General features: G+C 40.9%; 1 protein-coding gene across 2 annotated transcripts in view; it reads right to left on the minus strand.

Moving 5' to 3' along the window:
• The window catches only part of tsnare1 (T-SNARE Domain Containing 1), a 200,351-nt gene extending 175,716 nt beyond the window's left edge, over positions 1 to 24,635 (minus strand). For both annotated transcript variants that reach the window (XM_051407353.1, XM_051407354.1), the window contains exon 1: positions 24,543 to 24,635. The gene's annotated coding sequence lies outside the window, so the exon portion shown is untranslated. The remainder of the gene's footprint in view (positions 1 to 24,542) is intronic.
• Positions 24,636 to 26,277: the final 1,642 nt, after the last annotated feature.

The raw sequence follows: 26,277 nt of genomic DNA on the forward strand, positions 1-26,277 counted from the left end.
AAATATCACTTTAAAGAATTCGGAAAGTCAAATTTTAACAGCTTCTAGAAGAAAATAGTATCTTTGCTTGTGTATGGATGGAAGATGTCTGAAACTCTAACTGCAGAGGTAATGAAATATAACGAAACTGAAGAAAAAAGGGTGCAGGGATGAATTCTATCTGCATATTGTGACTGTATGCCCACTGATCGTGTCTGGATGGGGCTGAATTTGCCGGCAGGAAAAAAGACAACGTCTTGGGAAGCAAATTTATGTTCTGCAAAGATTTTCATGCATTGTGGCTGGAACCAAAGATGGAGTTTTTAACAAAAGAAATTGTAGCATCTAGGATGAAAATCAACAAAATGTTAACGAATACAAAATTCGAAGTAGTTTGAGATTTGGTCACTGGCAAATAAAAAAGCAACAACTCCTCCAAACTAAAAGGCAGAATAGGATGCTAAAGGCTGTAGGACAACGTTTATGTCCCTTTTAAATGTATTGCAAAAGAAAGTAGAAAAAAATATATTTCTACAACCATTTTCTGGCCTCCCACCTCTATGGTTAATATAGGGTCAAACCTGGAGGACAGGACTTTTTAATTCACAGCCAGGTCCTAAGAATAGGTCATACAGGTGGTCACCTAGGGCCGTGCCAAGAGAAATAATATTTTTTTTTAAAATCAAGATGGAAACTTATTGTGCACCCACGGCATTGCTGATCCGCTAAAGCCAGCACAAAACTTTGAACTATCAGCTGCAGGGGTGCAAGAATCCAACAAGAGGAACCAGATTGTTTCACAGATTATCTGTCTCATGTACTACTGTCAGGATGTAGTGAAAGTTTCAACAAATATGCTAAAAATATTTTTAATAAAAATTACCTACTGCATCTTTAATAACAGAATAGACTATACAGACTACATAGACTATACTATTAATTACAAAGTTTTGATGACCTTTTAGCTAACATTTTTTATCATATCATAGGGATGTCATGAAGCCGATGCTTCAGTACAGAGTAGATGCCAAAGTTCTCAAAATGTGATAGTACCTGTGCATGTGATGAAGAGAGTACTGAAGGGAAAAGCAAGATAAGCAGATTAAGCAAAAATGTTTTACCGATAGTGACAGCTGAAGATTGACAAGGAAGGGGGAGAGAAAGCAGGGAAGACACGGAGCAAAGGGCCAGGGTCAGATTCGAACCCTGGGCCTCTGCAGTAAGGACTCAGACTTGGTACAGGGGGCGCTCCAGGTGATCATGGGAAATTTATATTATTTTGAATTATTGGAATAATGAAATTGCAACTGATAAATCACTAATAAGTCAATAATAATAATAATAATAATAAAAATAAAAATTTGTTTGAATTCTTATGCAAAACAATAGATAGGCTTTGTTCTATGAAAGCCAAAGAATGTTTGTGAACTACTATAAAAAATTAATGAAGACAAGTCAGAACAGTTGTTTGCTTTTTGTTGTGTTAAATATAATGACAAATAAATAAATACAATTCAAATACAAAAATGTGAAATTATCGGTTTTATTTTACCCGCGCATCTACTCACCAATGGAAGAGGCCCAGTCACTCCTGAGACTGGCTTCCAGACCCTGGCAGCCAGCCAAAAAGTCTGTATAGTTCACCCGTTTGACATAATGGGATTATTCTCCACCTCCATCCTCTTTCTGCTCCATGGAGCCACCATCAAGCCTCCCAGGATGTCCACTTCCTGCAGCTGACAGCGGCACTGGCCGTCTATTAGACGCAAGAGGTCTCACTTTGATTTATTTTTCTTGGCCAAGAGTATTTTGTTTGTGTCCCTGGATCCCAAAGAGGAGTTTTTTCTGAGATAAGGACTCACTGATTGTTAGTTAAACTGTGTTTTTTTATTGAGCACTTACAATATTATATGGAAGCCCATTTCCCCCAGTTTGACAGAAAAAAGGAATGTCATTATATTATTATAATGAGGAACTTTATCAAAATATTTCGACTTAGTATCTCAAAATAATGAGTTTGTGATGCTAAGTCATTATTTTGAGATGTTAAGTCAAAATATGTAGATACTGATAATACTGAGACACTAATTTAAAATAATGACAAAGTTTCTCATTCTAATGACTTACACAATGTTGTTGTTTTTTTTCTGTCACATTGGCGGAAATGGGCTTTTATAATATAATACACTGTCTTGGAATTAAAATTCTTGTGTGTTTTGAGTCTGCGGTATTACTGTCACTGCCAGAGGAGCAGACTAAAGTTCCATGCAGGTTTAAGTTTAGGCAAATAGAACTACATTGTTTGGGTCAGAGAGTTAAAAGCAACTGATTGTTGGTGAGAGACAGGATGCAGAATGTGGCCTTCATTATCAAAGATCTCTCATGCCAAAATGCACAAGTTAAACAATGTTGTAGCCATCATCTCCAATGGCAAGAGCTGCTGCACTTTCCCAGGCAGCTTCAAAAGACCCAAGGCCTTGATTTCCCACCAGGCCTTGGGACCAACGTTCAGCAGCCACAACACAAGTCCAATGGGACTGTAGTATTTCCAGAGGCTGAAGTTATAACCACAGCAATGTCACTGTAGAGAGTGTGGAGAATGGAAGAAAGGTTGATTTTCTGTATCTCTGAATTGAGATATGTACACTACCTTGTGCAAACTATGTACTCTAGCCTAAAGTAGTGCATTTTGGGTTAAACTGGCTTAAAGGACCAGCAATTAACTTTTCGACTAAAAAGGTTATTGGCACTGGTAAGATAAAACCATGAAAATTTGTTTTTGCATGAAACTGGACTCATCCTCTCAGCTTTAGGTCAGTTTACTGCAATGACCCATGAGCGGTTATGTCTAAAAAGAACCAGCTGTATCTTTATTAGTGGGGCAGGTGTTCAGGCACAACACACACAGTTCAGCCAAACGATTATCAATAACACTTTACAGGAGGGGGCTGAGATGTTCCACAGTGAGACAGGAATGTTTTAGTGAAAGGTGACCTTGAGTCAGAGGGCTAAAGCACTGCACTGCTTTTATTCCTTTCCAAAGGACCAAAAAGGTTGTCCTCTGTGCACTTATTTGATTGGATTTTCAATGGCAGGATGAGAGTTTTCTGCTGCACAGCGTTGCCTCACATGCATAGGAATGTGGCGTGGAGCAGGTGATGGTCCTGAGGGGAAACTGTTCATTATTCAACAAACTTCTCTCACTAATCTGTGCATAAGAACTGTTCTGCTCCCTTTTTCCTTCAGCCTCTCTCCCTCTCGCTCCCAATCCGGCTGTGGCCTTTCTCTAAAGGACAGCAGAGCATGCAGCAGACTTTATCTGGCCTCCTTTTCATCTGACCTTTGAAAAAAAGTAGCTATTACGTTACCTCAGGGTTGTGTAACAAGCATCCACATACCTACAGTAATATCTCAAGTCAGGCTATTCAACAGTTATCTCCACTGATTGTATTTTTAGAATGGTGGTCCTTGGAAGAGGAAAAAAAAGCAAATGAGAAAATAACCAGAAGGCGTATGCTGGATTATAGTTAAGGCTGAAGCATAATAACACAACTCATATGTCAGAGGGACATATTTTTGGATCAACAGAAGCACGAAGACGTCACACGATGTGAACCCATGGTTCCGCTGCTGGACAAGAATGCTCTTCTTCCTTAAAGGGCATGTTTTCAGAGCTGAGGCATTACCATCCAAAAATAACTGTGATTATGTCATCAGTAAAGCCACACCCACTTCTCTTAAAGAAGCTCCACCTACAAGATATCCAGAAATTATTGAGTTAATAAAAAAATGTAGACTTATATATGATATACAGTTGCAATCAGAAATATTCAACCCCCTCACCTCAAAAGACATTATAGTGATGTGGATGAAAGACTGACAATTAAAGCTGCAAGCAGCGTTGAACAAGCCCTCGCGCGTCGGTGTGTGCTACGGACGCGTCATGTGCCAGCGTAACACGTGCGGACCACAACATGTAAATTTACTTACTTCCTGTTGCCAGTAGGTGGCCCTATCACTATATCTAAATATTGTCATGTAGACGAGTTCAAGGTGGGACTCTTATCAGACATGTGAAGTTGAATTGAGATTGGACCATGTACACTGAAGTTATGAGGACATGTTCAGGGTGGGACTGTTACAGAATATGTGAAGTTCAGTCGAGATTGGACATTGTTCACTGAAATTATGAGTACTATCTGTTTTATGGCGAACGCCATGGGCACGCAGATCGACGTATAGTCACAAATAGCACAACTTTTCATGTGCAGTTTGTTTTGACAGACGGACCAATTTTGAAATTGAACCGGTATATTCCCTAGGAGGAGTTCGTTCAAATACAACGCAAAAAAATAGACAAAAATGACCACAAAACTCAAAATGGGTGACTTCTTGCTCGTTTTATATTATGTCCAACATGCTTTTTTGCTTGTGCTATCATGATACACATGCGTACACATTTTCGTACACGTGTCTTGGGGGCTGACTGAGGGGCGTGGCTAAGTCATTTTGCGACACCCATCTGCGGGATGTTTTTTGCGGTAAATTTTGATGTACCGCCAGAACACACAAATTTGTTTTAACTTGAGTTTATATTGTCCATTTGGCTCCAAACTTCACTTGTCTGATAGGAATCCCACCCTGAACACATCTATGTGTTCATGGCGACATGGCAAAAATCAGCTTTTCTGTTAACATTTGAACAATATTTGGGGGGCTAAACATGCCTGAAAATTCATGAAACTTTGCACAATATTCAGTCGTGGTGACGGACACGCCCTTTAAAGGACAATTCCGGCGCAAAATGAACCTGGGGTTAATAACACATGTGTACCGAGTTGGTCCGTTCTCTGGGATATGTTTTCATGCTAATCGCGTCTCTTGGGTGTCGCGACGCAACAGGTCCCACTCCGTGCAACACAGGCGCTCCTCTTCGGTGGCCATAGCTTCACAATGTCCGCAGGTGCACCACCAGTTTCCCGAAGTACGAGGCTGTGTTGCAGCATTGACTACCGGTAGCTCTCTCTCTTGTAGCCCTTTCACGGAGCTCCCGCAGCTCTTCGTCTGTATATTCCGGCTCGAAAAGATAAGGACGTCCATCAAACTGAAAGGGTTCGTTGTCGATGTCTTCAAATTCAGTTGAGTGTGTATCCTGTGGAAGCACTAGTCTCTGATGCGTTCAGTGATTTCTTCCGGCAACAACGTTTCCACGGAGATGTGAAGTGAATCTCGCGTGAAACGTTGTTGCCGGAAGAAAGCACAGACGAAGAGCTGCGGGAGCTCCGTGAAAGGGCTACGAGAGAGAGAGAGAGAGAGAGAGAGAGAGATACCGGTAGATATGCCGCAACACAGCCTCGTACTTCGGGAAACTGGTGGTGTACCTGCGGACATTGTGAAGCTATGGCCACCGAAGAGGAGCGCCTGTGTTGCACGGAGTGGGACCTGTTGCGTCGCGACACCCAAGAGATGCAGTGTTTTGTACAGTCTGAAGATTTCCCCTCTCTGATAAACAGAGCTGTACTTGAAACTTTTTTCCATGTCCCCGCAAGTATACACAAGTATAAAAAAATGACATTTCCTTTCACCACTAGGTGGCGCTCTTGCTCTTACTGAATAGTATCACATAGACGTGTTCAGGACAGGACTCTTATCAAACGTGAAGTTTCATTGAGATCGGATCATGTATGCAGAAGTTATGACAACTTCCTTTTTCATGGCGAGTCGTTGAAATTCGCCACGCTAGGGCACGCCGTTTGACAGAATGCCATAAATAGCAGAACTTTTAATCATGAATGTCTTTAGATTGGGCTGATTAAATTTAACATCGATCTGATAAATCCCCTAGGAGAAGTTTGTTTAAATAAGTGTGCAAATCGCCAGAAATGACTGCTAAATCCAAAATGGCCAACTTCCTGTTAGGTTTGGGATATGGCGCCCACTGAATTTTTGTCAGAATAAGATCTACATGTGTGCCAATTTTTATGCATATCGGTGAAAGGGGCCCCGGGTGGTACAGTGTATGGGCCCCTGAGGAGCCATTTTGCCATGGACCCCTACAAAATACGAAATTTCTTGCTACGACTGACATGTGCGCTGCATTTCATATGTTTTGAGCATGGGAAAGCCTCCAAAAATGCGATTCATTTGTTAATAATAACCCTTACAAATACAATAGGGCTTATACACTCTAATCTTTGCCCATTCTTCACGTGCATAAGCCTCTAGCTCAATAATGTTTGATGGCTTCCGTCCTGCAACTGCCTTCTTTAATTCCCACCAAAGATTTTCAATCGGATTTTAATCTGGTGACTGAGAAGGCTACTCCAGGACGTTCCAGGATCTTTTTCTCAACCAAGCTTTGGTTGACTTGGAGGTGTGCTTGGGATCATTGTCTTGCTGGAAAGGCCAATGATCACCAAGGTTTATTTGTCAACAGAATGCATCACGTTCCTCTTTAAAATTGCCTGGTATTTCTGGGAATCCATGATGCCATGTACACGATCAGGATTGTCAGTTCCTGCCACAGAAAAACAGCCCCACATCATCAATGATCCTCCTCCATGCTTGAGGGTGGGGATGGTATTCTTCTGGTCATACGCCTGGCCTTTCACACGCCAGACCGCTGGTCCATATGTTCAAACAGTTCCGGTTTGGTTTTATCAGTCCATAGAACTGTCTACAACTCTGTAGTCTTATCAAAATTCCTCCTGGCATATTCTAGTCGACTTTTGATGTTCCTTGTGGTCAAGAGTGGAGTGTGTCCATTAAGTCCTTGTTTATTCAGTGCACGTCTTATAGTTGCCACTGAAGCACTTGTACCAGCCTTCATCAGGTCATCCTGTAGGTGTCTTGCAGTCACACAGGGGTTCCTCTTAGTTGTTCTGATGTGAAGTTGCTAAGGGCACATGATGAAATGCTGGGCTTTCTTCCACGGCCAGGCGGGTTTGCAGCTGGTCCATAAGTTTTAAACACAGACAATGGTGTCTCTTGGAATATTCCATTTTTTGGAAATCTTCTTATAGCCAAGGCCCTTCAGGTGTGATGAAATAATCTCCTCTCTCAGCTTTTGTGGAAGCTCCTTTGTCTTTCCCATGATTGCAACTCATCTTCAATACCTTCATGGGTGGGGTTTATTTATGCATCACAGCTGAAGCAAATTAAGAATCATATATTATATAATATATCATATATATATATTTCAACTCTACTTTAGGCCATAAAAACTGTCAGACAGCTTTAAAACAGCAAAATTATAAAGGGGTAGAATAATTGTGACATGGCTATCTTAACAAAATATACTGTTGTACACAAATACTACATCATGCATTTTGTGTGTTGATTTTATGTATCACTCAACTCATAAAGAAGTCATTAAAGCAGAATGAAAAAACTTAATTAAAAAAACTTTAATTGTTAAATCCTTAAAATCTTTGGGCGGTTGAATATTTCTGATTGCAACTGTATATAACTATATTCACAGGCTGAGTAGTTTAGAAGAAAGTTATCAGTTGACGGAGGGAGGTAGAGATTGATTGGCAAACATAGGGTCGGCTTCATGGCAATAAAACACATTTTCACTAAATTTAAAGAAAAGGCGTTTACACACCAGGGTCAGATAAGAACAGTACCTGCTTATATGTCGCATCAAAACTAGTCATACCCGCAGCCATGCAAAGTTGTGACTCATTGGAGTAAAAATTTTAAAACAAAAACACTTACACAGACCGAGCAGGACAGGGTCAGGTAGAAAAATGGCTACATAGAGAGGTTGAACTCACCTGGTTCACAGGGCCGTGTCCAGACGTTTTTGACCGGGATGGCACAAGTGGGGTACTGACTTACGAAGGGGTGGCATGAAGTATGTGTCTCAGCTTTCCAGTAATTCCCAATTTTATGCAATTCTAACACTGTTTAGAGAACCCAGTGTGCAGAAATATACAAATACACTTGGCAAAAATTTATACCACATGCAAAATAACAGCATGGGATTAGCACAACAGTAGGGTATTTCTGCAAAAGGGGAGACTCATGGGTATCCATAGAACCCAGTGGCCACCCCACTTTTTATTTCATTTACAGTATACTAGCGCTAACGGAAGTAGAGATGTGTCCCTGACAGTTAAATGACACCAGCAGTGGAATGCCAATAGGTCTCCAGTGACGCAGTCTGGTAATGGGCTCCCTGTTTGGAGCGGAGTGGAGCGGCCCGAGGACTTTGGCCCAAGATGAGGAAGAGTAATCATCTTTGGACGATGAGTGAGCCATGCTGTGGCCGCTTCCACTCTAGCAGTCTCATCCTGCACACAAACAAATGCACCGCACGGAGTCATCGCTCCAGTCGAGGATGTTTTCTGGAAGTCCCACTGAGAGCGTCTGAAGCTCAGTGTCTGGGATGTGCAGAGGAGCTCCCGGGGGAAACGATTGCTGTCCCGGGCCTTGGCATTTGAAAATGCTGTTCTTTCTGTTTGGGTTCTGGGGGGCTTCCTGGCCCTGGCTGCAGGACCATAACAGATGGCCAACTGGACATCCACGACGCAGCCTTCTGGTGCCATCCTCATGCCACATATGCTTCACCCTGCGGCTATGACTTCCTGGAGATTGCTTTCTCACAGTCCCTCACAGCCGTCACCATGGCTACACAATCCCAATTGTTGGGAACAGACCTTTGCATACACACACATACACAAACACACCAGCAGTAAGACCCTCTTGCAGCCCTAAATCACCACATTCGGGGCAATCCAAAGGCACTGTCGGGTATTATTTTATCAGCCTAACACATACTGGTAATGCTAGACAGTGGGTAACTGGCATCACTTTCCCTTAATATTCCTTAATGTTCAGATTTCACATGTCATGAAGCCGAATTGTTGGTGCTAGATGATAAGATGCGTCTCAGTTAAGCCTCAACAAAAGCTGACTCTTGAGTGAATGGATTTCACTCTCTGGTTATGACAAGATAATCAGAGACATTTCTCCAAACACAATGCAGAGCAGTCATCTGGTCATGCTTTTGGAAACAATCGGGCTGCTTTGGCTGACTGATAAGCTCAGGCTAATCTGTGGAATACTTTGAAAGCAAATAGGATTGATTATATTGCAATCAAATTGGCTCCGCCTAGTGTGGCAGATGAGGTACACAAGCACGAGGACAAAATGGTGGAAATACATACAAAAGAGGACATTTTTCACTATTACATACATACAAAGTAGCTTTAAAAGAATAGTCCAGCATTTGGGGAATTATAAATCAAATGAGAGCAATGATAGCAGATGATACATGTCTTTCTGTGTTTTTTATGTTTCTTATTAGGATTTTTTTCCATTCTAGTGTAAAAACAGGGTCTTAGGCAGCATATGCTGCTTTGCTCAGTGTAGGATCCGACCCCCCTATCAACAGGATCAAACAGTTGAGCCAGGTTCAACATTTTTGCCAGAGCCATTTGAATCAGCACACCTGGCATAGCAATGCAGTGGCCTTACTGAAATACATGAGGGAATTTAATTTTTTACACAGTGCCAATGTAGTAGTGTGCTGTGCCATATTATGAACAAAGCCATTGCAAGTTGTTTTATATGGATCAAAGCACAGACTTTTATTTGAAAGAATGCATGGTTAGCATTTCCACCATCAAATTCTCTGCATGTTTTAAGTGTTGTTTTCCATGAAAAGAAAATGTCGGAGGGCATTGCTGGATGAATAGTCTACATTTTATTGTACAAGCTGTACTTGCCACATGTCCATTTGCTTTACTTCCTCCTTGTTTTTGGACCTTTCTTGGGAAGGCGCTGAGATAATGTACATGAGAGGCTTTTCACCACAATTACAGAAAACGGGCACTACTAAGCTACGTTAAACCTGGTTAGCAAATCAAATGCGTAAGAGAAAATCCTGAGGTGTCCTGGTTCATTACATAACATGACAGAGAGTTGAACTCACTACATCAGTGTTGGCCTGAGTAAACCCTTATCCTCAATCTTTAATTGCAGCACAAGTAGTAGCCTTCAGCCACTGGCTGCACTAACAAGGTCATATCGGCAGCTCAGTTTCAAAGTTCAACAAATTTAAAATTTTGGCACAACACAGCTCTGTGCAGTGCAACACACATCCATTGCCGGATAGCATTAATAATAACAATAATGATGTAAATGCCACTTTTCATTAACAAGATACATTGCATAAATCAAGCGTTTTGTTGTTGTTTCCGTTATACTTTTTTAACCTCTATTTATTCAGGGAAGATTCACCGAGAGGAGAGCATTCACACACATCCACACCTAGAAGCTGCCCAGTATAACCACAGTCTGATCTGCTGCCACTCAGCAGTTCCACTGCGCAGCTGTTGAGGTTAAGGGCGTTGCTCAAGGGTACCTCAGTGATGGTGATGAGGAAGGGGCAAGATTCTTCACTTTCCCCACCCAGATTTATCCTGCTGGTCCAGGGACTGGAACTTTCTTCTCTAATCTTCACGCCACTACAGCCCATTTTATTGTATTTTTTAACATCTGACAAAACTAAGAGAAATGGGGCCCCAGGCCTCAGGGACCCTAAAGCCCAAGGTTTACATCATGTCACTTGGTTGAGGGTCATTTTCAGAGGGGCACAGTCTCAACAGTCTGTTTTTAGTCTACTCTGCCAAGTTTAGACCCTGTTTTAGTTTATATTGTGTTTAAATGCATATTCCTAAATTTGTGTGTGAGACCCAACAGCAACCTTTTCTCCCCAACAGATGAATCCAGCTATGGTTAAGACATCTAAAACTATTTTAAAAGTTGTTTTCAAAAGAACAAAACACAATTATGTTATAAGGAGTTCGGTCCAAACCTGCTCTATTTGAAAAGTGTCCTGAGATAACTTCTGTTATGAATTGGTGCTATACAAATAAAATTGAATTGAATTGAATTTACAGAGTAACAAATATTGCAACAGCATCAGGTGTATAAGCAGTTAAATTATTTAACCCTTTAGGCGCCGGGTTTCATTTTCAAAAATACTAGATTTTGACACCTAAATTTCAGAAGGCTCTGGCTTGAAAGTGGTTTGAGATAGAGACAAAGTGTAAATGAGACAAATATTGAGAATGACCTATATCTAGGGAGTACATTTTCCCATCTTATTTGCATATTATGACGTCATATGGCGCAGCCATATTAGATTATGTAATTTCCATGAAATACCTGATATTTTGAAAGAGAGTTGAACTTCATCAGATTCACCCCCCTCCATCCATTTGTTATGTTGTCCACATATGAAATGAACAGGGAAAAAGTAAATTGTAAGCCAACAGTTGTAAACTAGAACTATTACTACACCACAAAACTCACAAACTAAACAGTAGGTGTTTTTTATGTTGTTTTTTTGTTGTTGTTTTTTTTACCCAAGTTTGTAGTATTTGTAGAGTGTGGAACCTCTCATTGCAAGGCACAGTACAGAGACAATATGAACCCCCCCCCCAAACACATAGCCTAACAAATGGACAGGAAAACAGTATATGGTAAAACCACCAGTTCTAAATTATGACTACTGTGCCACATAGTAGCACACACATGTAAACAGAAAGCTGGTAATTTGCCTACAGAGGCCTAATGTGTGCCTACCTATCCAGATGACACTGTTAATAGTTTGTCAGAGTGTGGAATCTCTCATTACATGGCACAGCACACAGGCCTACCCCACACTGATTGCACCTGTATTGTGTCTGTTGACCTTTAGGACGGGTACGATCGGTGCAAACTATACAGTCTGGACGATCGCCAGTATCACAGAGCCAGTGGCGTTCTGTAAGCCTCTGTGGCATTTCTCCCCCCTCTGCTGAACGCCTTCCCCGTATTTTGTTTTCTCTCTTGGAGAAGCCCTCAAGCAAAGAAGTGATAATGTCCTGCACAAAGGCCTTCAGTGGCTTGTGTGGACCGGCAGTCATGCTGCAGTAAATTATATGGGCATTGACCATACTTATGCTTAGAACGGCATTCACTATTCGATTATACCATTTCTTTGACCGATGTGGAAAGAGGTAGGTTTTCATCCTCTGATCAGCAGTGTCTACTCCCCCCATGAATGAATTGTACCTATCCACACACACAGGTCTGTTTATATCCCTAAACCCACTGTCCGTATGTTTGGACCTGATCTGTTTCCGGACACACAAGTTCCTATGAAGAGTGGACAACAAATGGAAACGCTTTACGTCATGCCACACACACGCCAACATTTTGCCATGCCTCATGAACACTGGGTCATCTCCTCTGGCCAAGGGCAACTCGGTCTTTCTCAGGGCCTTTGGCATACCTCGCCTTTGGCTACTGACTGTCCCACACAAACCAGTTTCATAATTTGCCAACTCATTTGCTACAGCTGGTGACGTGTAGTAGCTATCCATATACAACTCATGCCCTTTCCCTATGTGCTGGGCCATCAGCTGCCGAACTAGAACATGGGTGGCACCTAAATCAGTGACCTCCTCACCATGCTGTCCAATGTACTAAGACCACTGCAGAACGTATCCTGACTTGGCATCACTCAAAACAAATGCCTTGAAACCATATTTGTCCGGCTTGTTCGGATTATACATTTTCAATGTGGACTTTCCCTTGAAAGCTATGGTCATTTCATCCAGTGACAGTTGTTTGCGTGGGCCATAGACAGCTGAGAAGCGTGGAATGATCAGGTCAATTATTGGGCGCACCTTGAACAGTCTATCATAGCCTGGCTGGCCCCTCTCAACATACAAATCATTATTGGCAAAGTGGAAGAAGGACAGGATAATTTCAAATCTGTTCCTTGACATCACTTTCCCAAATCCCGGTGTAAAAATTGGCCAAAATTCTGCCCAATAATCCTCAATCTCTGATTTATGTACCAGGCCCATGCTCAAATGGAGTGACAGGAAGGCTTTCATGTCAGGGACAGTGACATCATACCATTCATGAAACCGTGAACTTGGCATTAGTTCATGAGAGCCTAAATACTGATAAGCATACCGATTTGTCTCCATTGTAATTTGACTCCAGAAATAAGCAGTCAGAAAGAGGGACAAAAAATCTATAGACCTTGAATCAGTGCTAAGCTCTCTGTCACCACCATATCCAATTTGCTCATCAAAGGGCTTTATCCATTCCTGATATGCTTCCTCATCTCTCAAGTTAGCCCAGCCACCATTACCATCATCATCATCATCATCATCATCATCATCACATTTCCAGCCCTGTTCTGCCTTCCCCTGTTGCCTCTACCACGTCCACCTCTCCTATGGACACTGCGACCTCGTGTACCCCTGCCCCCTCATCCATTTTGCAAAGGGTTGAAAGACTCATCACTACTTTCAGCCCTATTCAGACCACCCCTGCTGCCTCTATGACACCCACCAGCCCTTCTACGAACACTTGGCCCACGACTCCCCCTGCTATCTCCACTAGTGCTGGGAGAAGAGTTGGACTCGTGTGTGTTTTGTGCTTCGTGAATACTGCTGCATCGCATGGCTGCACCACTGCCGCGCATGGACGCACCATGACTGGCGCGGTAGAAAGAGTGAACACTAGCGCTGGTCCCAGCGCTATTCTCACCAGCCCTGCTACTTCTACCACATCCATTTGCTCCTCTACTGATACTACGAGTTTGTGTATCATTTCCACTCCCACCTATGTTGGGCAAAGGGTCGTGTGTTTGTGCTTGTGTGTTTTCCTCGCTTTGCCCGGCAGCCCCATTGCTATGCAAAGATGCACCATGACTAGCACGCTCACTAATCAACCGACCATCATCTCCCAAGGTGGATTTTCCCCTTCAGAATCAGGATCAGCGAATAGGAGACCCATCACTTCCCTAAGCGTCAACTTTTTGCTTGCCATTTTCATTTATTTCATCTAGCTTCGTGGCACACTATCTCCGATTTCTCACCCAACAACTCCTGAGTAAAGAAAGTAGCTATTGGCTGTCCTAAAAGTCGCCTTATTTGCGTAATTATTTTGTGTGATAGTGAGTGAAGAAACATTTACATTTACACCCCGCTCTGTAAGCCAGGGCAGGAACGGTGGCGCATGCGCGATTCATTTGCAGCCTGGACGCAGAGTGGTGTGTGTCTCCTCTCTGCTCTAACTGCAGGCTGGGACTGCTGCGCGAGGCTACTGTGAGACTGACTGCCTCTGAGTCCTTTTGGACGGGTAGCACCTGGGAGAGGTGCTAGAAATCTGGCAGTCCAAGTGTCGAAATGGGACTACTGGGAACCTCCAATAGGCACCTCACTTCATTCCGCACATCTGGTGTAATTTTTTTGTGGTAGATACAACAGGCAAGCCCAGCCTACAACCATGGTGACAGGCTTAGGATTTCTGAATGACTGGAAAAATTAGGGCTTCCCCTTCTGGCAGTACAAAATAAATCAGGAAATCAATATAGAACTTTGTGTTAGCAAGCTAGGCAGCTTTTTCATGTCACCCATGTGAGGATATTCCTGATTTACCCAACAATGCAGATTAATCATGGTATACGATATTATCGAGTATCATGATAAAACCAACTCAGATAAGTATATTGTCCTGATCTTAGATCAGACTTTGTGTCTGCAGTGACACTGTGGAAATTACATAAACTGTTGCAAGTAGAACTTTTCAAGTCCTCATCTTTATGTTCAGGCCGGACACATGAGTAATTACAAAGAGACAACACAGACACCGCAGCTCATTATCTGCATTCTGTTGTTCTATCACTCCATTCTCTGGGGAGAGTAGACCATGGCATCTCTATGCCCTTGCCAATACTTTGTGGAACAAACAAAGTTGTGAGGCAGAACCAGGAACTAATTTCATTAGCGGCTGCCATTTGTGACTGATTACAGGCTGTTCTCAATGGCTGGCAAGCAGGTCCAAAGTTCTGTGAGGTTAATAACCAGTAACAATCAATTACTTAAGCAATCTGATATGATCAATGGGGTTTCCAATCCGGCAGACAGCAAGATGAGTAGCGGAATACGATAAAACCTCAAACATGCTAAATACTCTCCAGCAGCACCAAGTTGCAGCTGAACTGTTTGCAAAAGCTCAAATGGAGAACACTCAAATGTATAACTTAGACCTAAAAAAAATAAAATCTCCATTTTGTTTCAAGAGAGTTGCTCAAGCAAGACTGTCTAACATAGCACCGCCGCAACAGAGCACAATCCACACAGGAAAAATTTATGTCTAATGAATAAAGAACTAAAGATGAATGAAATGTAATGGGCACATTAGGGCGAAACAATGAGCAGAAAGCATATTAAAACAAAATTCCCGGGCAGAGGTTGGACTGCATTGTCAAAAAAAGAGAACAGTGCACCAGCAGCATCTTAATTAGTATACTATCAGCCATCAGTAGGCTTCCCCTGTATTGCTGTGCATCTCCGTCCACATCAGGACTGATTATTCTAATGATGTCTAAACCTCTGTCCGGCCATTATTCACACATCACAGAGCCTGGCCTTGTTATCTCTGACGGCAAGGCCTCTTGTCTCCCTGAATTCACAAATTAAATCCAGAAGAGGCTCCTTTTCCTTTCTTCTCTGTCCTTAAAGGGTCTCAGTTGCCATGCAGTATTCAAGTCACTTACTTGAGCTTTTAGGTAAGCTACAATGCTCATTTTCAACATCCTTCTCTGACTGGCAGGAAGAAAATCTTTGCATTCTTGTCAGATATTTTGTGTCATAACAAGACTAAAGGTCTATCTAAGATATTGTGTACAATGTAGATATTTTGGCCTTAGGTCTTAGAAGAAGGCTCATGGAGTGTTCAAAATAGGGCCATGCTCCAGTAAGCATTAATAGTGCTCAGTGAATTCATAATTTTTTTTAATTTTGATGTTTCGTTGTGTAAAAATATCAAAAACAATCCTCCACACACTAAAAATCTCTTTTTACTCCCACGCCATTCTATTGATTGCAGTTTCTCTTTGATTGGTTGTTTGAAGTATACAGTAGATGGTAAATAAAACTTTATATTGAAAAATTGGTTGAAGAACCAACACCACCCTAATGTTGTGGGAATGTTTCTCAACTAAAGTGACTGGGGAACTTTGAAAGTAAGAGAGGATGGATACAGGGAGGTTCTGGAGAATTACCTGTAGAGGGCTGTAGACAAATTCATATTCCAAAAGGATCTTGACCCAGAGCACAAGCTACCATGGAATGGCTTGCAAAGTACAAGGAGGATGTTCTGCAATGGCCAAGTCAAAGACCTGACCCTACAACACATAGAAAATCTGGAATGACTTGAAGATTGCTGTCCATCAACAGAAACCAACAAACCTCTCCCAGCTTAAACAGTGCTGCAAAAACGGGGCAAGATCTCCAAATCCTGGTGTGCCAACCCTGTGCTGAATGAAAGACTGGTAGTATTGAAAGTACTGACTCGAGGGGGTGTATACTTAAGAAATGAAGAAACCTAATCTCAACAAACTTAACTAAAGTGCTGTTCATTAAATGCAGTCTTTTTCAAATTAAAATGATTTAAGTGCATTCACATGGTATGTTGCATACCAAATATCAAAACTTTAAAGGGGGCTGGATCCATGATCTATCCACTGTATTTTGTCTATTGCTAAATGACATGCTTGTTGAAAAGATTTAATCATGTTGAAAAATAATCACGTCATTGGCCAGAGTGACCCATATACACCCCAAAAAGATAAATATTCAGTTAAAATCAGTGCAGGTCTGCACATGTTGTGATTTGGAAGGTGTGCACATTGGCTCCTCAGCGACCTACAGTTTCCCATAACACCCTATACTGTGTAGGTTTGCAGAGATATTTACAGATTAATCTAATTCCAGTTTAATGCATTGCCCAGGAGGCAGATCAAAGAAAAAATCTTATCACTGATTCTTAACCTGGGGTACCTGTATGCCGGCGGGGTGCTTGTTCTGTTACCAGGGGGTACATGGATACTACAATTAATGATTTGATTGAAAAATACATCTACATATTCAGTCAACAATTAAATTAAGTGTTATTGCAATTAACAGTGCATCAAAAAAAGTAAGTAAGTAAAAAGTGATCAGAGATGAAATAGTTAACTAAGGGACAATGCGACGATACATAATACAACAAGGTTAAAATATTTTACCATTGACTATTATATCCAATTTTACATCATAAATAATCATATAGTTTATTATCTTATTTTCACCAACAGAGAAGTGGCTCCATTGTGGTTCGAGCACCTACTTTTAAACCATTATGAGCGTTTCAACCCAAAATTAATTGGCGTGTCATATTTTTATTGTTTGTTGTGCATCGCCCTCTGTTGATGATGCATCCTTGATTACAATGGTTCCGCTCAAAACTGGTGGAAAGGTGGTCTGGATCACTAGATAGCACCAATGTTCCAACACACTGTAACAGAACCGATCCAAGAACCAGAGCTAATTTAGTGGACAAGTGGTATCAGTGACTGAGCAAACTCCATCTGCTGAGAGAGACAGTCTAAGTTCTCAAGAAGAAAGTGGCCCTTGAGTTTGGCACTGAGAAAATGTACATGTTATTTCAGTTCCCAGTGCAGAGAATAGCTTTAGTTGGTCAATTAGTTTTGAACGAGAAGTGTTCATATCTAGAATTTCTCAATATTGAGAAATCCAAGATCGGAAAGAAATGAGATTCTCTCTTGATCTCTTCACATACATTGACTCAGACATTCTAACCAAACTGGAACATGAATGACAGTTACAAGTCCGAGCGATGTGACATTTTTATTATATAGATTTGTTTTCCTGTTGAAAAGTACACATTGTAGGGAAATATACATTGGCACTGGCAGAATGTTTACTGTTGCCTGTATGCTGTATGATGACGGATATTAAAATTGGTCTTAGTGTTATCACTGCTGAAATAATCACACAATACCAAGCAACAGCAAATTATGAACGCAGTGTGACTGTGACTGTCTGCCAAAGGATGATCGCGTATTTGTACAAACACCATAGCAGATGGCAGTACTGAATGGAAGCCATATGTAAACATTATTCACAAATGTGATGGAGGCTGTGGATCTCATGTCATGCTGACACAGCTGAGCGTCAGGGTGTGACCCATGTGGAGATTTCAATAGTGCACACCAACCATAAATTGTGCTGAAGAAATGTGCTGTCCTCATATGACAACAAGAAATGCTTCATAATTGCAGTGTATAGGAGAATTTGGGGTAAATGGGTCAGAAGACATAGACGGTTGAGGTTTAAGATTCATGTCATGGTTTGAGCAAATCAATACAAAGAGAAACGCAAGGGGCACTTCCTACAGTGCATCCAGAAAGTATTCACAGTGCTTCACTTTTTCCACATTTTGTTATGTTACAGCCTTATCCAAAATGGATTAAATTAATTTGTTTCCTCAAAATTCTACACACAAAACCCCATATAATGTTTTTTTGAAATTTCTGCAAATTTATTAAAAATAAAAGTGCCATGACACTCAAAATTGAGCTGAGGTGCATCCTGTTTCCACTGATCATCCTTCAGATGTTTCTACAACTTAGTTGGAATCCACCTGTGGTAAATACAGTTGATTGGACATGATTTGGAAAGGGACACACCTGTCTATATAATGGTCCCACAGTTGACAGTGCATATCAGAGCACAAACCAAGCCATGAAGTCCAAGTAATTATCTGTAGACCGCCAAGACAGGATTGCGTCAAGGCACAGATCTGGGAAAGGGTACAGAACATGTTTTGCAGCATTGAAGGTCCCAATGAGCACAGTTGCCTCCATCATCCGTAAATGGAAGAAGTTTGAAACCACCAGGACTCTTCCTAGAGCTGGCGAGCTGGCCACCCGGCCAAACTGTGCGTTCGGGGGAAAAGGGCCTTACTCAGGGAGTTGACCAAGAACCCGATGGTCACTCTGCTCCAGCGTTGCTCTGTGGAGAGAACCTTCCAGAAGGATAACCATCTCTGCAGCAATCTACCAATCAGGCCTGTATGGTAGAGTGGCCAGACAGAAGCCACTCCTCAGTAAAAAGGCATATGACAGCCCGCCTGGAGTTTGCCAAAAGGCACCTGAAGGACTTTCGGACCATTAGAAACAAAATTCTCTGGTCTGATGAAACAAAGATTGAACTCTTTAGCCTGAATGCCAAGCGTCATGTCTGGAGGAAACCAGGCACTGATCATCACCTGGCCAATACCATCCCTAGAGTGAAGCATGGTGGTGGCAGCATCATGCTGTGGGGATGTTTGTCAGTGGCAGGAACTGGGAGACTAGTCGGGATCAAGGGAAAGGTGAATGCAGCAATGTACAGAGACATCCTTGATGATAACCTGCTCCAGAGGGCTCTGCACCTCAGACTGGGGCAACAACAGGACAACGACCCTGAGCACACAGCCAATATAACAAAGGAGTGGCTTCGGGACAACTCTGTGTGGCCCAGCCAGAGCCTAGACATGAATCCGATTGACCATCTCTGGAAAGATCTGAAAATGGCTGTGCACCAACGCTCCCTATCCAACCTGCTGGAGCTTGAGAGGTCCTGCAAAGAATGGGAGAAACTACTGAAAAATAGGTGTGCCAAGCTTGTAGCATAATACTCAAAAAGACTTAGCTGAGCAAAGACTGGTAGTAAAAGGCTATAACTGCTGCCAAAGGTGCTTCAACAAAATACTGAGCAAAGGCTGTGAATGCTTATGTACATGTTATATTTTCGTTATTTATTTTTAATAAACCTTTAACATTGTCATTAAGGTGTGTGTGTGTGTGTGTGTGTGTGGGGTGCATACTTTCTGGATGCACTGTATCTTAACAAGTTCAGAAACAGACCAATGTTCCAAATATTAATTAATGTGGTAGTGGATTTTTACACTAAATCTACTCATACATCATTAGCTATAAATCAATTTACTTTTGTTGATTCCAATGGATAATGACAAAGATGTTCCTTACGCTTCCTCCTTGCCACACAGTCGGCCATGCTTGCTAAAAAAGGGGGTGTAGCTCTACTAAAATCCACTTTAAATGATGTGGGACACTGTGATTGGCTTATAGACATGCAATCAAATAGTTTTGTATGTTTGGGCATCTGAAGCCTTGAGTTTGGCGTGATGGTCGTCGCCCTGACCTCATTGGCTCGCAGTTTTGACACCATTTGACTTTGAGTTGTGGCTCACCTGGTCAGTCTTTATTACAGCTAAATAGTGTTATGTTTCTAAAACCATTTTAGGAGGGAAATAGTCAAAGCAGTAACAGAATCTGGATCCATATTTGATCAGCACTGCCTAGTTTGACAGTTTGTGAGTTTGGAGCTGGACGAACTCACTGAGAATGACCTGTCAATCACAAGGTAGCATGCCCTAAAGCATACCCTGCTTTATATTCTATTTTACTATAAATGGACCATAATTTACTAAATATACATCATTCTGTATGTAAGAAGACAAACTAGAGATTGAGACCATAAACTCATTAGGAAACTGTTTACTGAGCTAATTAATCAAGTGAGAAGTCGACTCATCTCTCCATAAGACTGCATGGTATTGTTTTTTTTAATTTTTTTTTTATTGCAGCCAATGAATCTGCCTCCTGCTGGCCATTACATATAATACAGGTTAAAGACACTCCATTATATATATATACTGCCAATGGTCCAGTGCGATTTAACTGACAATGGAACAAGTTGCCTTCAATTTTTTATTTTAAAGAAAATAAACCATTTTTGCAACTTTTAATTTAAGTTCACTGCAAAATGTATTAAAACTTCTCAACATGCATAGCAATTTTAGAAAAGCTGGGAAATTAGGTATTTTAGGCTGCAACAATTACAAAAAAGCCTGCAAAATGGAGGGACTGCCTGCTTTTAACTCTGCTAGCCAGCCTACAGAAGTATTACGAACCCAAAATGTCCACCCTGAAAAAGACCTTTTAGGAAAGACAATGCACTCACCACAAAGTTTTACTATGGCACTGACTCAAAATCTTCCTGGCCCTAACAAATGTTTTTAATGTCATGTTTGATTCAGTATGAAATAAATTCTTCAGCATGAGGAGAATCCTAAGGTTAGACTAGTGCAAGTTTTTCCAGTACACTGTAATACTTGTTACTGATTTCTAAATGGCTTTTCTTACACATCAAACAAACATGCCATCACAGTGTACCCCGCCCACAAGGTCCCAACTTCATGGTTCATCTATATACAAATCTTCACTCATACTGTGATCCACTGAATCATCACTGAGGGAAAAAAACAGCACAAACAGCACATAATCAAATTGCAACTAGAAGAACAAATGGGAAGACTAAAGAAGAGCATGAGTGGTAAAATTGTTGTCCAGTTTGGCTAGATGAGCGATGAGTCATGCAGCAAACACCCACCATTCAACATCCTATTACATATACTCTGGCTAACACACCATAGAGAAATAATTAATTTCATACATGCCCAGAAAACATGGAGAGAGTTTAGATTATATTAAACTAAAACTATACTAAATTAAAATTAGGTCCAGTGTGTCACATTAAGGATGATCTTTTGGCAGAAATGGAATATAATATAAATAGGTATGTTTTTTTTTTTTTATTCTTTTTATTAGTGTATATCACCTGAAAATAAGACTCATTGTTTTTCGTTACCTTAGAGTAAGCTGTTTTCATCTACAGATGGAGCAGGTCCTCTTTTATGGAGCCCACCATGTTGAACTGCCATGTTTCTACAGTAGCCCAATTAGAACAAACCAAACACTGTCTCTAGAAAGGTGCCTTTCATGTTTTTCGCAGCCACTTTATTATCTCCTACACACTTGGAACAGGAGCAGCATTCAGTTGGTTGCAATCTGTAAATTCACCACTAGATGCCACTACACACTGGTCCTTTGAGCCAGTGGTTTGCATCTGGACCTCCACTCGGGGTTGCCAAAGCTTCACTGGGGGTCACAAGGCCTTCTTGATTTTAAGGGGTGTTAAAAAACTTAAAAATATACACAGTAGGCCTATATCTCAGCATTGTTTATATTTCTGTGAAAACTAAATGCTATTGATTGCTTAGATAGTATGTATGACTGTTAAAACATTTAAAAATACATAATACAGACAGAATTGTATAAACTGTTTCTAAAACTATTACTAATATTCACAGGAAATAATCTGCTCAAAATTAATCAAAATCACTAGTTTTACACAAACTGTTTGGGTTCATTTTACAGTTTATCAGGAATATAATACGAAATATCCATAAAATATATCACTTAGTCAGGGGTCAGGCAGTTTACTCAATGATAGAAAAGGGGTCCCTTTAGGGAAAAGGTTGGGAACCACTGCTATAAGATAACACTCTTCTTTTCTAACTCTTATACCTTATGTAATATGTAAAAGGAACATTTGATGATGTGAATCTCATTTGCCACACACAACTGTACACCTACACACACCACATGGCGTCCTGCATACATTCAATTCAGAAAACAGTAGTTGATTCCATTTCCTCTGTGCTTTTCTCTATGCAGCAGAAATCCAGGAAGTGAGCCTAATCTATGTTAAAATATCATGATACATCAAAGATCTGTTATGTGTCACTGTCACTAAGAATAGAGCAACCTTAATTTGCTGAGATTTTTGTTTATGATACCCAGGGGACTTTTCTGGCTTTTCATGGGCCACAAGTGGGGCATTGACTTTTGCAGGGGTGGCATGAAGTATGTGTCTCAGCTTTCCATTCATTCACAATTTGTTATTCCAGTACTGTTTATGGACCCCAGTATGCAGAAATATTTAAATACACTAGGCAAAAATAACACATTTATGCTACATGTAAAAAACTTTTTTGCCCCAAACTGCATGGGATTAGCATAAGGTGGGCATGTTTACTCATAGAACCTATTTTCATTCAGATATCTTTAGGTCAGATGTCAAGGGATCCCTTTAAAAATGGAGTTTAAGTTTGGAGTGTTATTTAGCCCTCTTCCTAACATGCTAGCATGACATGGTTGTTACCAATGGATGCATTAGATCAGAGGTTTCCAACCTGGGGGTTGGGAACCCCAATAAGGGTCGCAAGCGTCATAGTGGGTTGCACGGCTGTCTTGATTTTAAGGAGTGCCAGAAAATATAAGAAATATACATAGTAGGCCTATATCGCAGCATCTGGTTCACCTCTGTGAGGCAAGTAAATGTAAACAGTAACAGAATAATGGCCAAGTGACAGGGACATGAAAACACAGAATTTGTAAAAAAAAAAAAAAACCCTTTTAATTATGTGTGATTGTTCAAAATTAATTGTAAAAAGTTCCCTAAACAGGAAATAATCTGCTCAAAATTCATCCAAATCATTTGTGTAGTTACCTTATTTGTGTTAATTAATTAATACATTTTTAATACAATATTAAATATCCCAAAAATTACTTACACCAGGGGTCGTCACGCAATGATAGAAAAAGGGTCCGTTTAGAAAAAAGGTTGGGAACCACTACATTAGCTCATCTAGTTTCATATGATAGCAGTATCTCCAGTCTAGCCAGCTACAGCCTTAGAGTTAAGGATAATGGCGTGGCTCTTGGGTTGGCCAATCAGATTTAAGGGATTGCCAATGCCACTCCAGGTCTCACCTCTGAAAATGCCCCGGATGATACATGGAGTGAAGTCTGCCAGCCAGGTTGGCAGACGAATAAGGTTGGACCACAGCATTCATACAGTACTCCACTCTCAGCAGCAATCTGACACAGTGCTGTGCTCTGACAGTGCTGCTGATATTGTTTCATTGCTCACTACAAGTATATCCACAACCATCATGGCTGCTGTTTGCTAAGCTTTGAAATCAACACATTCTCTACAGCATTCTTCAGTAGGATGATTAGAGGACCTCCTTTTGACCCATTACCTTGTTAGTTCAATACTTATTGTGCTCCCAAAAAAATAACATTTTGTGCAAAAATCTGGCTTTTCTGCTTAAAATGTGCTTGTACGTGTGTACTTGCATTCCAAAGTTTGGTTCAGCCATTTAGATCTGATGAGCAAAACACTTTAACACCTAATTATTTGTTTATATATCTTTGTTTTACCATGTGTCAATCACATCCATCCATTAAAAGCCCTTCCTAGTTTTAAAACCTTAGTAAATCATAAAAAGGTACTAAACTTACATCAGAAATATTGCTTCTAAAAACATAAGCCCACATTGCCAAGACTTGAATGAAATGGAGGATAGGAAACAGGACTCAACCATTAAATCATGTTTGCCTTCCTGCTAGAAGAACAACAGATAGCTCTTATGTTAAAAGAGGGACTGCTTGTCACACATCCTCATATCCATCCCTTCTTTATCAGATTTGTGCAGATCTCCAACAACATAGCAATCCAAACACACACACTCCTCACACACAACCTCAGGCACAGTATGCTTCCAGCAGATAGATGTACACACTATAAACATCTGTTCTGCTTCCTTGTTTTCTAGAGGAGGCAACAGAGAGGCATCGCGGATGGCCTCCCATCCCCCTCAACCCTGCCTCCCCTCTCCTCATCTCCCCTCCTCTCTCCTCTCCTTCTGCTCCTCCTGTCTCTGTGTGAGGCTGCAGCATCTGCCATTAAAGGCATAAAAACAGGGTGAAAAGGAGGCTTTACCTTTCAACGTAGGGAGTGATGTGGGCTGTGATTTAGCTCAGATGTTGCTGCTCCTCAGCCTCGGCTAACAACATCATATGACCAAGGACCACCTGCTCCTGCTGCCTGGTCATATGACCAGATTAGGCCCTGGCAAGGATTTCTGGGATTTGTAGTTGAAGGGGGTGGCCAGGATGGGATTTCATTTTAAATAGAATCCTGTGTGGTGGTTAAAAAGCATAAGTAAAAAACGTGAGAGGTTTGAATTCACTTGGTATATCTTAGATCAATGATTTATGATCAATGTTATACAATATAAGATTTAGATAGAAATCATTAACTGTCAATGTTAAAGCTCATATAATGAGATGAGATTATGATTTATTATATCATATGTGACATTTCTTAAATAATACTAATGCAGTAAATTTTAACAGGAGGCAATTAAATTAGTAGCTGAGAAGAGAAAAATATTCCACTGACTTTTTAATCTAGTAAATATGTACTAGTATTTAATGTTACTAACATTATGTTATTATTGAAAGCCAAATATGAATGAAGATAGCCTAATCATTATAAGAAGAGATATAAAAATGTTAATATACTATATAACAATACGACCCTAAAGGAGTAATGGCTGAACAAAAATATCTGAAGGTGGCATTAGAGGTTGTTTTATTTCTAAATCGTCATATATTTTTTCCAAATATGTCTTTTTTGTCATTGAACTTAAAGCTGCTAAGTGGTAAATTTGTTCAAACTATTTGTCACATTTGCTGAAACGTTCACTACATCCTGACAGTAGTACATGAGTCAGATAATCTGTGAAAAAATCTGGTTCCACTGGCTCCTACTAGTGCTCCTAATTGTATCTGCAGGAATTCACCAGTCAAACACAAGCCAGATGACACTGGAAGGAGCAGAGAGGCTATGGCCAAATTTCTGAGCAGAAGGAAGTATGAAGAAGGTATGACAGGCTGAACGCGGCAAAGGTGAGGCGCTATACAGACTAGCAAAAAAACTTTAGGTAGCTTAACCTTGAATGCACAATCACTTTACTTACATTTACAAAAACACTGCTGCACTGTCATTATAAGGCTATTATGTTGCAACCTGCTAGAAGCTAATGGCCAAGAGCTTGTTTGAAATTGCCCATGTTAGTATTAGAGCTCAGGGTGGGTGGTGGTGGTGGTGGTGGAGTGGATGTGGATGAGAGGCCCAATTTAGATAATTTGTTCCCCTGTCCATAATTCCTAATGGCTGGCCTTCGTACCACATTGTAAATAATTACTTGTGAATATACCCATACAGCAGTGCAAAGCAGACTAGCATCGGGCACAGGGCTTGGGACAAGTTATACACCTTGCTTGTTTCACCCTGTATACATATTCATAATGTTAATATCGGTGGATTTTTTTCATCCAAACACATATTGTGTGTAACATCTGCTTTTCTGCCCACATTTATTTGTATGTGTGCTTGGATTTGAAAGTTTAGTTCAGCTAAATTCTCCACCCCCTCCCTGTGACCAAAGGCTTAGCTTCAACAGTGCAGGAAATAATAATATTTATTAATTATAATAGATAGCAATATATTTTGTCCATAACAAGTGTTTATATGTCTGACTTTTCAGATGCCAGATCTTGTGATTTTTTTGTGCCCGTTGCACTGTACTGTATTTCAGCTAGTATTCCAAATTTACAGAGATGCACAATTGGCTGGTGAAGGGGTGATACAACCTCCTCTCAGAGCAAAC

The sequence above is a fragment of the Dicentrarchus labrax genome, unplaced genomic scaffold, assembly GCF_905237075.1.
Source record: "Dicentrarchus labrax unplaced genomic scaffold, dlabrax2021, whole genome shotgun sequence".
Taxonomy (NCBI): domain Eukaryota; kingdom Metazoa; phylum Chordata; class Actinopteri; family Moronidae; genus Dicentrarchus; species Dicentrarchus labrax.